This window comes from Microtus oregoni, unplaced genomic scaffold (assembly GCF_018167655.1).
Source record: "Microtus oregoni isolate MIOR12 unplaced genomic scaffold, Mior012 000088F_ref0000325, whole genome shotgun sequence".
Taxonomy (NCBI): Eukaryota; Metazoa; Chordata; class Mammalia; order Rodentia; family Cricetidae; genus Microtus; species Microtus oregoni.
The window spans coordinates 4,734,308-4,749,540 of NW_024544555.1; the positions used below are offsets into that span (position 1 = coordinate 4,734,308).

Below are 15,233 nucleotides of genomic sequence, written 5' to 3' on the forward strand. Positions count from 1 at the left end.
TGAGCCACCACCGCCTGTCTCTGTTTCTCCTTTTGACTGGATCAATGTTGTGTAGCCCAGGGTAGCCTTGAACTTGTCTGTCTCTCTCTCCTGGGTGCTGGGGTTAAAGGTGTGTGCCACCACCACCACCGGCTGACCTCTATGAATAACTATTGTGGCTAGCTCTGAACTCTGATCTACAGGCAAGCTTTATTTATTACAACACATACAAAATATCACCACAAAGAACAAAGTAAGTTTTTATCATTATATTTTTAAAATATTTCATAGTTTCTATGCTGGACTCCATGATCTTCAAGTCAGTAACTTAAACTTTCTACATTAGTGGTGTTAATTCTGACAGCATATCATATTCACTAAGGTGAATCAGCACTAATGCTTATGACTTTTGATCAACAAACTCAAAGGATGGAGTAGGGAGGGCTTCAGGCTTTGTCAGGACTTCTTAAGTGATTCTGAGAACCATTCTATGTCAGCAGAGAAATGGGCACTCCAAGGCAACTCAAGAATCTTAGTGATCTAAAGCAAACGAACAAAACATTAGTTGTGCTAATTTATGTTCTCACAAAGCATAAAGAAATTGGTATTTTGAGAAAATTAATAAGTGATATAGAAACTAAAAGTATTCCCGTGGAATTTATGTGCTATGAAGACAGAATTTTGTCTGAGTCCTTGCTATCGCTTTCTCAATACCAATAATGGTACCTAGCATATAATAAATAGGTGACCAGCAAACAAATTGCTTTTGATGAATCAGAAGTTATTGGTATCAAATATTTCAATTTGTCTGAAATTTTACGCTTGAAGACACATTGTTTTGTGTAGGTTTTAGTTAGCTCACACAAACTTAAGTATACAAACACTATATTGTTTGAGACAGACTCTTTTAATATAGCCCAGGCTGACATCAAATATCATTCTCCTGACTCAAGCTCCCTAGGGCTAGGCTTGCTGGTATGTGTCATTATACACTAAAGCTGTCTTCTCAACATAAAGGAACTGGCCATTGCACTTATGACGTCAGCAGGTGTGGTTACTTGCACAAGATCAAGCAAGTCAACATTCCAGCATGGATAGGGAGGGATCCATAAGGCCCCACCCCTCAGTGAGGAGATGCTGTCATTGATGCTACTAGGGAAGGAGGATAATTTCTCCTTGTGAATATGGCCACTGGTAGGTTTCTCACACTTCAATAGATGGCCACGCACCCAGGAACATAGGACAGCACTATTTGGACACAATGGGCTATAAAGGTGGGAGAGGATCATGTTGGAGAGTGTTTGAAGGGAGCTGGGTACAGGAAATGATCAAAATACATTGTGTACCTGTTTGAAATTCTCAAAGAATAAATAAAAATAGTGTTTTTAAAAAGGGGAAATAAAAGATACTGCTATGGCTAAACAGACCATGTCCCATTTAAAAAGCCAGTCTTCATTTTAAAAGCTCAGTTGTAATCTGAAAATGCATGATATGAGAACATGAATAGCCATAAATGACAGGCAAAGCTATTTGGTAATGTTGCCTAGACAAAGAAACCACACACTACCTGAAAGGCGCCCTAAGGAAATAAATGAGCACCTGGGCCTCCCTGGGACAGTCTGCAAGTACTTACAGGTCTGCCGAGCAACCTGTGAGCCTGTCTCAGGGTGGCCTGTGCATTCATTGTTTTCCCCGTCTACATCTGTTCCCCATGAAATAACAGAAGTGATGATACAACCCATCAAATTCTTACATTTGAAAAGTGCTAAATTTTTGCTACGTCTAAGGACTTGAAAAAAATGCAGAAAACTCAGGAAGACAAAACAAGAAGTCAAAATTGAAAGAAAAAAATACATTAAGTCAACTGATTTATAGTCTAATGGTCTTTTCTTTTTGAAATTTCAAACTTAATGGAATATTGAGACATCGGCTAAGTTCTAGTCACCAACCTCCTTAGCGTGGTCTAATTTGACAGATAGTTTAACCCATGTGAATTAGTATCTGTTATACCTCACTGCTGCATAGGGCGGCCACTAGCAACAGGTGACTAAGTTTACATTTAAATTAATTAAACCTAAATACATTAAAAATATTGTTCCTTAGATTACTAGCTCAATCTTTTAAAAGCTCTGGTACGATACTGCACTGGACAATAGAGATTACACTTTCTTTTTTAGATAGCTTTCCGATATGTAGCCTAGGCTGGCCTCAAAGTCCAGATCCTCTTATGTGAGTCTCTCAAGGTCAGTGTGAGGATAGAGAACCACCCCAAAACCCCTACTCCACTCCCTCCACCCCAAGCTTGCCCTGTAACCATAGTGATGGGGATCAAACTCAGAGCCTTGAAACTCAGGGCTCAGAAAGAAATTTACCTTGTCTTGCTCTAACTATTTTAATATCATAGAAAGTTCCATTGACTAGCACTGGGAAAATAAAATAGAGTTTATTATTCTTGGATAGCTTCAGGCAATCTGATCAGTCAAGCAAGGTAACTCTACAAAACAGTGGTTGTCAAACTTCCTAATGCTGTGACCCTTTAATATAGTTCCTCATGTTGTGCTGACCCCCTCCATAAAACTACTTTTGTTGCGACTTCATAACTCTAATTTTGTTACTGTTATAAATAGTCATATAAATATTTTTGGAGACAGATGTTTGTCAAAGGGGTTATGGCCCATAGTTGAGAACCACTGGTCTAAAAAAAAAATGCATGTTATTCTAGATAAAGAAAGTAAGCTTTGCACAGGCTGTGAGCTCAGTCAGTAAAATGCTAGCAATGCAAGCGTGAGAAACTGAGTTTGAGGCGGAGTGGAGTGTGCTGTACTCACAGAATTAGGGAGGAAGGGACAGGGATCCTTGGGACAGGCTAGTCAGTCTAGCTTACTTGAGAGCTCTGAGCCAGTGACAGATTTGCTCTCTCAGACAAGTGGATGTCTCTATGGAAAGACACCTGCTGCTGCCCCGGCTTCCACGTGTACCTGCTGCTGCCCCGGCTTCCACGCGTACTGCAAACACACAAACACACAAAACACCCTACCACTCCCGCCCCCCACCCCACTACCAACACATCACAAAACTGGAGCTGCTCTTCTTCTGGAATACAGGGAAAAAATGTCAAAAACATTTTTTTTTCTATTGCAACTAATTTTCTAAGTTTTGGTTCACTCCTACTTGTAGGACACGATAAAGTAGTCATTTTTTTCAGTTAAGGAAATCTTATCGGATTAAATTCATTCACTTCCAAATCACCATTTGTTGATGAGAAACCTCAGGCTGAAAGATTTATCTGACTTGGGGGCACGTGGGGGAGGGAATATGCACACTTCCTACAGGAAGCGACAGCTTTATCTTCATAGATTTGAGTTGATGCAACACAAATCCCTCCTGATGTCTAGCCTGAACTTTCTGAAAGTTCATGAAAGTCATGAACTGCTGAGATCAATCATGGACATGATGCGTCCCCTTTCAAGGTAAAAGGTCAAGGAGGAGTAAAACCAAGATTCAAGAAGACAGCCTGTAAGTAAGAATCATGCTCACGTATTTTTAAAAACACATTTATTCTATTTCTTGTGCCTGTTTTCGAATACCCTGACTTCATTCTCTGAGCATCTCTTGATTTGGCATTTCCTGTTGTATTTCTTCCCGGGGAAGAAAATATTATAATGTGTTTCCCCTTTGGACTATTTCTTTAAATCACTGAAGTGGAACTCTATGTTAAGCAAGACTCAGCTTCTCTTTATGAATAACTCGCGAAGCCATCTCAGAAGCCGTCTCTACCTTCCTGGTGCGTGGGGTGGGGGTAGCACTCACTTGGGACACCTGCATTTCAAAGGTGTTTTAGATATATTAGTTCACCTATTTCTCCCGGTAATCTAGGTGGTATTTGCATTTCTCTGGGTCAATTAGTGCTTACAAATGGAACCTGGGGAAGTTCCTGGAACCATGCTTGAGATTCTAGTAGTCTACTGGGTTGATGCATGCAAGGATGGGCAAAAGGCATCAATCTGGTAATGCTGGTGACAGATGAAGACCTTGCAGAGAGCATTCAGTACATAATAACTCACTAAATTCATGAACAACAGGAGTCAGAATGACAAATGGGTAAGTCACTCTCAGTGTCTGGAAACTTCCCACATTTGAAATTTATTTCTAAGAACTGTTAAAATAACATTCCCAACCTTGTTATCCCTTCAGGTCATTCTAGGTCCTGTTTTCCTGGGAAAAAGACAGACATCACATCTTTTATGAAAAAGATAGTTACACCCTCATTTTTTCATCCAGGCAGGAAGTCATTTTTATTTTTTTATTTCGAGAACTTATTTAAATTACAATGTGTTATTAAACTGCAAAATATTACAACCCACTAGGAATTATAAACTTGAAATTATATTTACTTTTTTTGTAGATAGGTAAAAGCTAAATAAGGTAAAGGCTAGCAAGGTGGCTCAGTGGGTAAAAAGGCTTACCAGGAAAGCCTGATGACCTGAGTTTGGTCCTAGGACCCATGGTGGAAGGAGAGAACCCACTCTTGAAAGCTGTCCGCTTGCCATGGAACACATACTGCCCCCTCCCTCTAATACTAATAATGATGAATAAAAAATGTAAAATATTGAAGAACAGCAAAATAAAAGAAGCCTTTTATAAATGCTCTTTATCTAATAGATGAGGCAAAGACATTATTTTAATGCGCATTTCCAAATACACAATGGATCCCTGGCTCCTTATTCTTATTTGGTTTCTTCAGCACTGAGGATGGAGGCCAGGATTCTACGCAAATGCAAGGCAAGCACCCTACCACAGACCTACATTCTTGGTGTCCTGGCTTTTTAAGATGGAAGTTGGTTCACCCACAGAGCCTTGGGGCTCTCAGCTTCTCTCTTACTTTTTAAATTTCTTATCTCTCTCTCTCTCTCTCTCTCTCTCTCTCTCTCTCTCTCTTTCTGTTTTCCTTAATTCAAAAACTATTTGGAGCTGTGTAATTGGCCTTCCCTCTATCAGCTCTGTTCTAAATGGATAGATGATCCCTGGATTATGTTGGTGCCTGCAATCACACCACAGCCTGGACAGAAACACTCTTCTCCCCATTGCTGGCTCTGTGACACTTGTCAATGCCCCCAGATTTTCCTATTTCTCCCTTAATATTTCCTATTATGCGTCACCCACAAACTCTTAAAAACTTTTAAAAGGCATTCAGCACACAGAAAGGACATGGGCTTTGGGTCTGTGTGTTTGTTTTGGTTTGGGCGCATGTGTGTGTGTGTGTGTGTGTGTGTGTGTGTGTGTTCATTAAATTTTCCTCGATATCTTCAGGGTATGCTCCAGTTTTAGAAAATGACATTAGGCTACCCTAGATTTTCGGTAAATCAACTTAAAGCATCAACATTTGGGAAAATAATATATAATTGGTTGTTGGGGGGAAAATGACGTTAGGGCAAAAGTAATGCAGGGGAATGCCGCTCATCTTACCGGGCCTAATTTTCTCTCTCGTTACACTCAATCTCTCAGAAACATAATTAAAATATCCCAACATGAAAAGCTGAGGAGACCTTGTAGTTTGGTGACAGAAATGAGGCAAGCTAATGCTAGGCAGGCAACAGCCTCAGGCAAGAGACAGCCACTGTTCCTCCTTTCCTAGTCACTGGGAGAAACTCCTATCAGATGGCCAAAGCAAACAAAGACAACGTATTCTACTCAGCAGTGAAGCTTCCTTACAAGCTTGGGAATCACAGAAATTTGAAGAAAAATTTGAAATTATTCCAAAGATTGAATCTGGGATCAATTGATATTCTGTTGAATAAAGTAAGTTATTAGGAAAAAAAGATTTTGTAATGCATAGAAAACATAAGTACTTTGGGCCAGATGGTGGTGGTACATACTTTTAATTCCAGCACTTGGGAGGCAGAGGCAGGTGGATCTCTGTGAGTTCGAGGCCAGCCTCTCTACAGAGCGAGTTCCAAGACAGTCAGGGCTACACACAGAGAAACCATATATATATGATACAATATATATTATATCATATATATACATATACTCTTTTTATTAATTTATTTTTATGTGTATGGGCATTTTGCTTACATATGTCTGTTTGTGCACCATGTGCAGGCCAGTGTATGCAGAGACCAAAGAAGAGCACTGGATCCTTAGGAACCAGAGTTATAGACTGTTGTTAGCCACTGTGTGGGTGCTGGGATCGAACACAGGTCCTTCAGCCAGGTTCTCTAGCCAGTAATCTTTAACTGCTGAGCCACTTCTCCAGCCCCCAGATTCAGATTTTAATCCTGGACTTAAGGCTTTCAGAGTGCAGTAACAGTTTCCAAAGGCTTTCAGTTCATGTATTTACCTTGTTATAGACAGGCAAGAAGAGCATTAGGATGGAGCCACTCTGAGTAACATTATTCTAGATGACATGAGACAGGCCAGAACAATCCCTTCCACCACAGATCAGACACCAGTATCAAACATGGGGAGGAACAGAAATCTAAGGAACTCACGATGCCAGTATTGAAGGTAACATGTCATCTCTGTTTACCTTTACCTATCTCTCCAAGGAAAGTAGGAATACACTCCAATGACACCCTAGTGTATAAACCCTTATAGAGGAAAAAAAACCCCACAAAAATGCCACCAACGTCCCTTACGTATGAATACATATAAACTTAAAGTCCAAATCTTTATCAAAGCATCATATTCCCCAACAAATACAACATCATATACATTAGTGAGGACTGTGAACATGCTCTGAATGGTTGAATAAAAGGGTTCTTTTCATTTTGGAATTTGAAATGAAGACACTATCACAGATCATAAGACACCAAGGGCGGAGAAGGGAAGCCACAGACAGAAAAGTCGAATGGGACTCGCTGTTCTGTGGTTCTTATAGCTGAACTGTACTGCTGGGCCAGGGGCTGAGGCAGAGATGGTTAGGTTCCGACAGAAGTAGTCAGACCACTTGGAGAGGAAGGAGAGGAAGAGCAGATGTGGTGCAAGGGGAGGAAATGAAGATGGGGAATCAATTGCTGTCAGGAGCTCACGCCCACGGTGAGAACATGATGCAGCTTAGTGAGGCTCAGAGGTGAAGTGTTGGCAGCTACCACGGACACTTGATCATTAAAAGCCAAACTGTCAGTGCGCATCTTTATTTGAGGACAGAAGGAACCCTCCTTACAATTTTTTAACTAAGGAAAACTAACTAGGCTCATAAAATGTCAAAACACTGCATCGTGTATCTGGGCCATCGTTTACCTTAGCTCCCCTGACCCCCACCCACTGATGGATATTAGCTATTATTAGACATTAGCTAAAAAGCAGGGTTCTGAAATATCAGCACTTCCTTTAATCCCCTCTTCTATGAGTTGACACAGTTGAGGTAAGCTTATTTCCCATAAGCAATGTCCTCAAATTGTTGAAAACAAATACGATGTTGAAAAATGAGGCCTCGTTGCAGATAAAGCCGTTACTAGTGTTATATAAGAGAGCCCACAGATTCTGGACTGCAACTGTGATAAAAGAGAGAGAGAGAGCAAACACCACCACCCAACACCTGTTATGTCCAAGGCCAGCTCTGCACCTGAAAAGCACACACCCCTCCAATCCATGCTGCTGGCAGTACAACTCATTATACTAATTAAAGTTTGTGGCATTTGTTGAAATTAAAAAAAAAATGCATGCTACTTTTGTTTGATTTATCGATTTCATTTATAAATGTGTGTCCTATTAAGACGTTGATATATACACAACAATGAAATGGACAGCTACAAAATAAAGCAAAATATTAGACATCAGCTAAATTTCCACTGGTGGGGGAGGGGCTAAAATAAATGACGGCACAGCCATATGGTGCAGTGAATAAGGAATAAGCTTTAACAGAATGCGGCAGAGTGTAGAATGGTAACAGAGCCTTCAAAAATGGTTACGTTTTAAAAGAGGAAGCTGCAGTTGGGGCATAAGGCAATGGCAGGACATAGGAAGTAGAGGCTTGCCTCTGGCGATGGGATAGGGACAGAGCAGAAATTTGCTCATCAATCTAGCTTTTCAACAATAATTATTATATTTCCATTGTGTATGTATGGGTGCATGTGCGTGTGTGTGCATGCGTACATCACTTTTAAAAGCCACTATATGCCATTTCTATAATGAGAGTCAGAATCCTGGTAACCAATGAGCAATGGTAGAGACACTGATTCCAGGAGATTAGTTTTGGCAGCCAGTCTTGCCAAGATGAAGCCCAGATGCAGACTCTGGAAAGACGGTCAGAGGCGGTTATTCTGGTTCTTTTCCTTCCAGAATGTTCAGTGGCTTGCAATGCACACTTTGCCATGAGACTAGTGCACAACTATCCAAAACTTTCAATGAATCTTTACAGGTGACGTAGTTCTGTAATAAAGCTACCACTACATGATATTTAAATAAAATCTAATGAATTACCTGGTGGTTGGGAGAATTTGAATGTTTTTCACTTCCTAAATATAGTAAAGACAGAAAGTGTTCAAAATCTACTAGGCAAAATGATTGGTGGATAAGGGGAAGATTCATAAAAAATAATATGGTTTTGCAAGATGAGGCTGTTTATTGGTGTTATTTCAAGTCTTTAGTGTCTGTCCACACAGCCACACTTTCTGAGCATGATGATGATGATGGATGCACAGTATCCTTTCCCCCTGGAAGTCAGGATGCTCTCCAGGCTCCATCCCTTTTGTAAATAATTACACCTCAACAGCCAGAGAATTCAAGGACTAATTACACCAAAGCACTGTATAAATTAAAAGTTCACAAGTTCATCTTCAAAATTACTACAGTCTGTGTGTGTGGTGGGGACGGTTGGGGGGTGCATCCCACATGTTAAAAGGCCTGCTTCTTCTCTATGCGATCTAATGTGCAATTTGTGCACCTGAAGGATTATGGTGATGTTCAACATAAAAGTGCTTTCCCAGTTAATTACAAACAAATCTTTCCCACAATTCTCATCTTAGAACCCAGCTCTAGGCTCTTTCGTTTCTTTTCAGCTTTAGGAGTTGTGAGCTTACAACTGTATGTGAAGATTTGATTTTAACTGAAAAAAAATCCAGGCAATCACAAGCTCATTTATGCCACAGAGTGCCTATTGAGGTCCTTTGAAGTTTTCTTAAATGACCCAAATCACACACATTATATTGCAGCGTAATTGAGTCGTGTAAATACAGTGCAGATTGCTCCAGCTCAAACTCCTTTTTAGGGCTCTACCCTCTCACGTACTTAGCAGTAGGAAGAATTCATTATAGCGCTGTTTGTCCTCGACATTGGTCCCACAAGTGAAAGCGTAATGGAGTGTTTTCAAATCAATGTAAATATAGCTAAGTGACCACTCGGAGTAATGTTTAAAAATAGGAAAGACTAAAGTCGAAGGCTTTCTGTTGGAACAACTGGCTCTTATCCGAGGGCCACTGAGAAGGCGGTGCTCCAGGGGGCACAAGCAGATCTCCATCGACTGACTCCTAAGCGAGAGCCACTGAGATGGGGTTCCAGGAGGCTCAAACAGAAGATGTACAAGAAAATCTCAGAGAAGTATGCTTGAAACAACAAGAACTTTCAAAAGTGGGAACAAGGCCTTTTGTTTGTTTATTTTTAGTTTTTTGAGACAGGGTGTCTCTATATAGCTCTGGATGTCCTGGAACTCACTCTGTAGACCGGGCTGGCCTCGAACTCATAAAGATCTTCCTGCCTCTGCCTTCCAATTGCTGGGATTAAAGGCACCACCAAACCTTTATTCCCCAGGTCTTGGGAGCCTTGGGAGCCTTGGAAGCAAGGCTTTTTAAGTCTGCTTAAAGTTAAGTCCCTTTCACTGAGTGTTAGTTACCTTCCTGGTGCAGAGGGGAAAGAACTAACCCATTTTAACAATGCATGAAGAAGCTGGCAAAGCGTTAGGGGTTTTATAACTGTTCTGTTGTTTGTCTTCATTAACCTTCAGCTCAGCTCTGCAAAAGCAGTATTGTTATTTACAGAAACCTCAAACAACTAACCCAAGATCACTGCTCTTTCACACAGTAATAAAAATAGGTAATAAAGCTTAAATATTACCCATACAGTAGATGGTAAAAAACTATCCACTCAGTGAAACCAGATACAACCCTAAAACATGAATGTGAAGAACCAGGGCAACATAATAAATGTTTGCAATAAACTGCTTAAGAGCAAAAGCAGAATTGGAAATTATATATACCATGATTTAAACTGCAGAATAAGTCAACATAATTATTATTTATTCAGCACATACTTTGTGTTTGCCACGTTATACAATGTCTATAATAAATGTGTGGAGACTATCATTACCTCCCTTCTGCTGGTAAAGGAATTAAGGATTATGGAGTTTGGGCAACTTGTCAGCTACAAAGCATCTGCGATTTAGTCCAGAACAGACCAGATCTCCAAGGACTCACAGCAAATGTTAAAACAGGAACTCAGCTCAAGGAGCCGGAAGGTGAAACTCTTATGACTGTGGGTCGGGCAGAAAGTATTCTCTGTGTTCTGAGAAAGGACGAATTCCTCCTCTGACACTTTCTAGATGTTGCCTTTTTTTTTTTTTTTTGGACTCTCTCTGGATCCCTGTGACTCTGTCTGCAAAATCATTCCTTAGTTTGCTCTCCATTGATGGGACAAAATACCATGATCAAAACAACATGGAAAGGAAAAGGTTTATTTCACCTTACAGGTTACAAGACAGCCTGTCATCAGGGAAGTGGGGTGGGAACCTGAGGCATGGAGCTGAAGGAGAGACGGAAGAAACATGCAGGAACATTGCCTAATGGTTTTGCGCTCCATGTCATGCTCAGCTTGCTTTCCTAGCAGAGGGCACGGGCTCAGTTCCCAGCACCCACACAGTGGCTCAGAATCACCTATAAATCTAGTTCCAGGGGACTAGACACTTTCTTCTGGCTTCTATGGGCACCTGCATACACTGGAAACATATAAACTCATACAGGCGCACATAAACACTAAATCAATAAATAGATACATCTTTAAAATGAATGCATTCTTATAGTGGTTGTTCTGGGTAGATATCTATGCACTGAGAGTTATAGACATAGGTTTACATTTAAGTGTGTATTTGCATATGTGCAGGTGTTTATTTCTCTAACGATACAGCTCTGTATCTGTTCCTACATAGCATTCCCCTACATTAAATAATACTGAAAGACTGTCTTATAGACCATGCATCCCATGTAGCAAAAATTGTAAACATCTTTTTAAGATACTAAGTATAGTTGTATTGGGTTTTAAATAATTGTAGTCGCAAAAATTATATAAATATAACAATACAATTTGAAACCCATCTGATTGTTTATAACACTTTTCTCTTGTGAAAATGTTCTGATAGGTATCATTAAGAACTTTTCTGATTAATTCCCTTAGGGTAACTTCCTGGGGATGGAACTAATGTGATCCAAAGTATCAGGATTGGGAATTTCCACCTACTAAGCCACCTTATAGAAAGACTTAGTCTATTTGACTTTTAGCAATTATAGATGATATGAGCCTTTCTTTTATCTCATATTTACACCAACACTGAATATGACAGTCAGTTTCTGTCAACTTTATATAATCCAGAGACAGCTGGATAGAGGGCCCCTCAACTGAAAAATTGTTTCTATCAGATAGGCTGTGGGTACGTCCATGTGGCATTTTCTCAATTGCTCTTTGTTATAGGAGGGTTCAGCCCACGTGGGCAGTACCATTCCTGAAAATGTGGGCCTGGGCTATATAAGAAAGGTATCTGAACAAGCCAGGGGAAGCAGGGCAGTAAGCAATGTTCCTTTTAGTCTTGAATTCAATTTCTACTTTGAATTCCTAGTTTGGCTTCCCATGATAATGGACAGTATAACCTGTAAGCCAAACAAACCCTCTTTCCCCAAAGTGTATTTCATCATACCAACAGGAATCAAACTAGTCCAGTTGCTAACCTGGAAGCCCGCGTCCTTTTAACAGTCTACTGAGTGCATGTCTTTACGTCTTCATACATTTTGTTGTTGATGGCACAGTTTAAAGCAGCCCCCATGCGTAAGCACTGTCTGGTTTCCTGAGCTTATAGAGCTGTGTGCTTAGATAGTTATCCTTCAGGAGTGAATTGTAGTGCTATTAGACATTAGTGTAATGCCAATAAATCAGTAACATATACTAAATAAACTATCTTTAAACAGACATGCATAGAACAGGAGTTATGTCTTGGCTAGGAGCTCACAGGAACCTCTGTCTCCTCCAGTAGTAATGGATTGTTTGCCACTTACTCAGCATTTGCTGCAGCTGGTTTTCTCTTATGTAACAAGAAGCCTGAATGTTGATCTAATAACACAGAGTTATGATTAGGATGCAGAAACGGAAAGAGGGTACATATTTCAAGGAAGATGCTCAATTTCCTTTTTTAGTAGAAACCAACACAATTGACCTATAATTAATGGACAGTAGAAGAGAAAGTAATATAAGGATGTTACAGACTATCAGAGCCAACATGAGACAGCACAGCTTAAAAGTGTGCTTAATATTATACAGAAATGAAGACATAGGATAGATGAATAGAAGAGTGTTGTTTTCATTATAAATTTTGATATTATATAGGTGTGCAACAGGAGAAAGGTGAGTAGCTAGAGGTCAGAGGTCACCTATCACAGAGCTGGTGATACTCTGAAACCAAGCCAGCATGCGTTAGCCTCGGGTAGGAGGGCAAATGAGAACTAGGCAAGCCAGTCCTCGAGGAGCTGAATGGGTTTCTATGGAAGGGACTTAGGACCAGGAAACAAGGCCATGGGGGACTTGGTATCAGAAATGAGGTCAGAGCCTGTGTGGCAGCCAACACAAGCTGACACTGAGGCCCAGAAGGCAGAACATTCATTGTTTACACTCCCCTTGAGCTCAGAATCAGCACCAGGCTGAACCTAGCAGATGAGGACCATAGAGGAACCCAAACTGAAAACCTGGAGGCTTGACAAACAACAAGTCAGCAGTGGGGATTGTATCCAAGAGCCCCAGGTCATTCGTTCCCTTCAAAATGTTAGGTCTCCCTGGGTGCCAGACATACAGCCCCAAAAAATCTATCCTCAGGACTAGTTAACTGGTGATGCATTTACAATGAAACAAATCTTAAAGGCCCCTAAGAAACTATGTCCTGCCTGTCGTAAGGTACCATATAGGCAGACTGAAACAAGCACAGGGCAAGACTGACATTCTCAGGATGACTCAAGACAGGAAAGGGGAGGAGATCTGAAGTGTTTCCTGGAGTATTTGTCTGATATGAGAAGGACTCTGGGTTCGACTCCCCACACTGCAAAACAAAATGAAGGAAAATGATTTATTAAGGGGATGCTTGATCCCCTATCCCTGCTCACTGCCCCTGATACACCTACCTCACCTTTAGCCTCCAAGTCTGTGGGACTGCAGGCTTAGGTATTATGTCAATGCAACCGGAATTATTGATGCTTCAAATACAATAAGCACATTTCTCATTGTGATAAAAATGGACTTCACTGGAAATTATAACTTTTAATCTTTGTGGTATTTAGAAAGTTCAACACTCACTCTTCTGTAGTCCGAAGGGAATGTAAAATGAGCTCAATACTGTCCCTCAGGACTTCTGTTTGGAATAATTACGTCTCTGGAAACAAAATCACAAAACTCATTCTCAGAATAAACTGCCTTTGAGGACTCTGGAGAACTCAAGTCTACATACTTAAGTACATATCATTTTACCACATCCTAATTTGCATTTTTTTCTAGCCCTATTGTGAAAACATGAAAATTGGGGGGCTATCCATCCCCTGGGACAACTAGTCAGGCTGAAGAATTATAAACCACCTTTTGAAAATGTGCTTTAAAAAATTCTTGAATATATCATATACAGGACATTCACAATCAGCTCAAAGATTCTTAGCTAAGTTAAATGAATTGCTTACTTTGAAAAAGCTATAAGAAGTTTGTGTCGTTTTGCTAATATGCAATTAAAACAATTAAAAACATTTCCCAAACGCTTATGCAAGACCACTGCTGCTCCAAGCTGCTGCAGTCTGGGGTGGATTGGAAAGTTCCCGCTGACTTCTCTACATGGAGGAGACATATTGTCGACATCTTGTAAGGAAATCAAGTTATTCAACTTAATGGATCAGTACAGAAAACAAAACTCTCGCCTGCCAGGCAGAATACTTTGCTGTGTTTGTGCTTCATCGGATCTAATTTTGTTAACTTTAGATGGTGCTTTTCAATGAGCATACACAAATGCCGTTTGGAATAGTCTACTTAATTCATTCACATGAAGCAGAGATCACTGTCAAAATCAGTTTGAAAAGTATTTGGGGGCTTTCTTATTTAATTAATCCATTACACATAACCTTCCAGGATTTTACTCTCTGAAAATATTATTAACACTCCACAGATACATTTTACATTATTAAATTGAGGAATTTACACTCAATAAAACCCTCAGCAGGAATATTGTTATTAAATGAGTTCATTAAACCTAACCACGCCAATTAACAGCTAACTATCAAGGAGTACTTGTATGACAGTGGGCATTTCATCTTCCTCACCTGTCTGCTAACTCTACCAAGTGAACCCAAACCTCAGGGGGAAAAATCCAGGAAGGCTATGGAAACCACACTTACCTCTGTGGAAGCAGGTCCCTCAAAAAGAAATGCCTAGGCTTGTCTAAACCTCCATCCTCATCAGATCGTCTGTTGATGATTTTCTATTAGGTTTGCAACTGCTGTGAGCAGCTCCTCTCCTTATGCCTGTAATGGCATGACTGGAACCATCCTGCATTTAAGTCTTACTGGAAACAACTAGTCTTAGCTAGCGCAACTCCATTTCTTTGAGGACCCCTCAGCTCATAGTGCAGGATATCCTTTTAACCAGAGCAGGTCCAGGGTCAGTTGAAAGAACCAATCCTAAGGGAAAGATGCCAATAGGTTGTAGCAGAACTGGCATCTCTGTGGCCCCTATGCTGTCATCTACAGTGGAGACTGTTGTGCAGTACTGGAGTCCAGGACTATTCGCTTACAAATAGTAAAAACCTTTGACTTCAAAGGTTTAAGGACTGAGTTCATTTCTAGGTATCACTGCTGGGATAAGGAAGGCATCTTGCCTAAAGTCATATTAGAACATTAGGGAAATAAATTTGAATTATATAAAATATAAAAATTAAATAATTTCAAGTTAGGACATTAGGAAAGATCCCTAGAGGTAGTCTATATTAAATGTCTGGAGGATATTAGGCTACAAACACCCGACTCTCTTGC

General features: G+C 40.3%; 1 protein-coding gene across 1 annotated transcript in view; it reads right to left on the minus strand.

Moving 5' to 3' along the window:
* Nucleotides 1-15,233, minus strand: part of LOC121442232 (colorectal mutant cancer protein) — a 368,334-nt gene that overhangs the window by 326,912 nt on the left and 26,189 nt on the right. The gene's annotated exons all lie outside the window — the stretch shown is intronic.